A 3,294-nucleotide genomic window follows, 5' to 3' on the forward strand; every position below is an offset into this window, starting at 1 on the left:
CCACCATTCCCACCTGGAATTCTCTTCCCAGAATTCTCCCATTCCCTCCCCCTCCTGTCCCACTTTTCCTTTGCTCCTGTGACACTTCCAGGGCTGTGATGCTGGAAAAAATGTGGGAATTAAATCCAGGAATTTGAGCTTTTCCAGGCAAGCCAATGGAAAACCTGGAGATTTTCCAGATTTTTCATCCAAGGATGTTTTCCCCCCTTGTTTTTAGGGGAAAAAATGTGGATTCCTGCTTTGTGCCATCCTATTCCCATCCTGCTCCCGGGGAATTTTTTCCCTCTTTTTCCCTGGGATATTTTCTCCCAGGAAGGTCTCATTTTCCAAACCCCTGGAATCTCCAGGAGTCAGATTTTTTCCATGGAAAATCCAGAGGGGCAAACCCTGACATGAACAGAACTGGGAGCGGCTTTGATCCCATTTCCCTACCCCCGGAAGCTCCACAAATCCCAAATCCACAAATTTTCCTCCTCTTTTCCCCTTCTTTTTTCCCTTATTTTTCCCAGTTTCCCCCACTTTTTTTTCCTGCCATTTTCCTCTATTTTCCATCTTTTTTCCTCCCTTTCCCCACCTTTTCTCCTTCCTTCCCCCCCTCATTTTTCCTTCCTTTCCCCCTCTTTTTTCCCCTCTTTTTTTCCATCTTTCTCCCTTTTTTCCCCCACTATTTTCCTCTCTTTTTCCTCTCCTCTTCCTTTCCTTTTTCCTAATTTTTTGCAAGTTTTTTTCCCAACTTATTTTTCCCTCTTTTCCCCTTACTTTTCCCCTCCTTTTCCCTTCTTTTCCCCTCCTGTTTCCCTCTTTTTCCGTCTTTTTTTCCCCTCCTCTTCTCTTCCTTTTTCCCAGTATTTTCAGCTCCATTTTCCCTCTTCTCCCCTCCTTTTTCCCACTTCCTTCCTGCCTTTTTCCCTCTTTTCCCCCCTCCTTTTCCCTTCTTTTCCCCACTTTTCCTCCTCCCCTTCCCCTTCCATTTTCCTTCTTTTTTTGCCTCTTTTTTTCCCTCCCTTTTCTTCCTCCCTGCCACCGGGAATGATCCATGGGATAATCCCGGATCTGTGGCAGCAGCTGCTCCGTGCCTGGGAATTTGTTATCCAAAGGCTCCAATTCCTGGGAATTCATCATCCAAAGGCTCTGGAGAAATGAGGGGAAATCATTATCCCAATGCCGAGGCCTTTCCCATCCATCAGCCAGAGTGGAATTCCCACCGGGAGCGCAGAACTGATGGATGCGGCGCCGGAATTCAGAATTCCTGGGATTTTTGAGGCTCCAGGACCTCGGAGCCAGCAGAATTCCTGAGGCTGCAAATGAGAATTCCCAAATTCTGGACCCCCCCCAAGCCCTGCCTGGATTTGGGGAGAGATTCCCGAATTCCGTATCAGCCAGATCCTGGGAATTTGGGGAGAGATTCCCAAATTCTGGATCCTCCAAATCCTGGGAATCTGGGGAGAGATTCCCAAATTCTGGATCAGCCAGATCCCAGGAATTTATGGAGAGATTCCCAAATTCTGGATCCTCCAAATCCTGGGAATTCAGTGGAATTCCCACCGGGAGCGCAGAACTGATGGATGCGGCGCCGGAATTCAGAATTCCTGGGATTTTTGAGGCTCCAGGACCTCGGAGCCAGCAGAATTCCTGAGGCTGCAAATGAGAATTCCCAAATTCTGGACCCCCCCCAAGCCCTGCCTGGATTTGGGGAGAGATTCCCAAATTCTGGATCAACCAGATCCCGGGAATTTATGGAGAGATTCCCAGATCCTGGATCCTCCAAATCCTGGGAATTTATGGAGAGATTCCCAAATTCTGGATCAGCCACGTCTGGATTCAGGATCCATCCCTGATCCATCCCATTCCTGGGAATTCTGGAGTTTCTCAGGAATGCTGGAGCCTCCTCCAGGGCCCATTCCCATATTTTTTGGGGCATGAAGTTCCCACATTTTTCGGGATGAAAGACGAGCCGGGCCCGCAGGTGGCTCCTGTCCCAGACAGCTCCACATTCCATGAAAATCCCGCATTCCAGGCCTGAAACAACAGGATTATCCCGGGGGAAAAGGGTTGGGATCAAATGGCGCCGGAGGCCCCGGGGAGGGGAAGTTCTGGGATTTTTTGGGGGGATTCCCAGGCACCTGCAAGGAGCCAGAATTCCAGCCCCAATATTCCTGACCCCAAAATCCCTGGGTTGGAATTCCCAAATAAATCCCACACCTCCCTGGAAGCCTTTTGGGATGTCCTGGTCCTTCAGGATGAGGATGAGGTGGGAACTGGGATAAAGCAGAATTTGGGATGAGGATCCCATGGAAATTGGGATAAGGATGAGGTGGAATTTGGGATGAGGATCCCATGGAAATTGGATGAGGATTCCATGGAATTGGGATGAGGATGAGGCAAAAATTGGGATGAGGATTCCATGGAAATTGGGACAAGGCAGAATTTAGGATGAAAATGCCACAGAAATTGGGACGGGGTGGGAATCAGGGTGAGGATTCCATGGAATTTGGGGTGAGGAGAGAATTGGGATGAGTTGGAAATTGGGATAAAACAGAATTTGGGATGAGGTGGAATTTGGGATGAGGATCCCACAGAAATCGGGATGAGTACTCCATGGAAATTGGAATGACACAGAAATCAGGATGAGATGGGAATCGGGATAAGGCAGAATTTGGGATGAGGATCCCATGGAAATGGGGATGGGGATGAGGATTCCATGGAAATTAGGATGAGAAAGGAACTGGGATGAGGATGAGGCAAAAATTGGGATGAGGATTCCACAGAAATTGGGATGAGTTGGAAATCGGGATGAGGATTCCGTGGAATTTGGAATCAGGAGGGAAATGGGATGAGGTGGAATTTGGGATGAGGATCCCACAGAAATCGGGATGAGTGCTCCATGGAAATTGGGATGAGGATTCCATGGAATTTGAGATGATGATTCCTTGGATATTGGGATGAGGATGGAGTGGGAATTGGGATGAAGATTCCATGGAAATCAGGATGAGGATTCCATGGAATTCAGGATGAGGATCCCATGGAATTGGGATGAGGGTGAGGTGGATGATGCTGGAATTCCCTGGATCCTTGTCCGGTGCTCTGGGATAAAACTGGAAAAATGGGAATTCCTCATTGCTGGAAGCTCCCGAGGGAATTCCCTGGAATTCCCACCCCTGCTTTTCTGGGCCCACCCTCAACATCCTGGCAGCCCCAAATCCATGGCCCTTTCCCAGGAAAAAACCCCAAACTCCTGGAATTCCTGGAATTCCAACTTTTCCAGGAGCTCTGGAGGGGTTTGGTGATCCCAGC

The sequence above is a fragment of the Geospiza fortis genome, unplaced genomic scaffold (assembly GCF_000277835.1).
Source record: "Geospiza fortis unplaced genomic scaffold, GeoFor_1.0 scaffold628, whole genome shotgun sequence".
NCBI lineage: Eukaryota > Metazoa > Chordata > Aves > Passeriformes > Thraupidae > Geospiza > Geospiza fortis.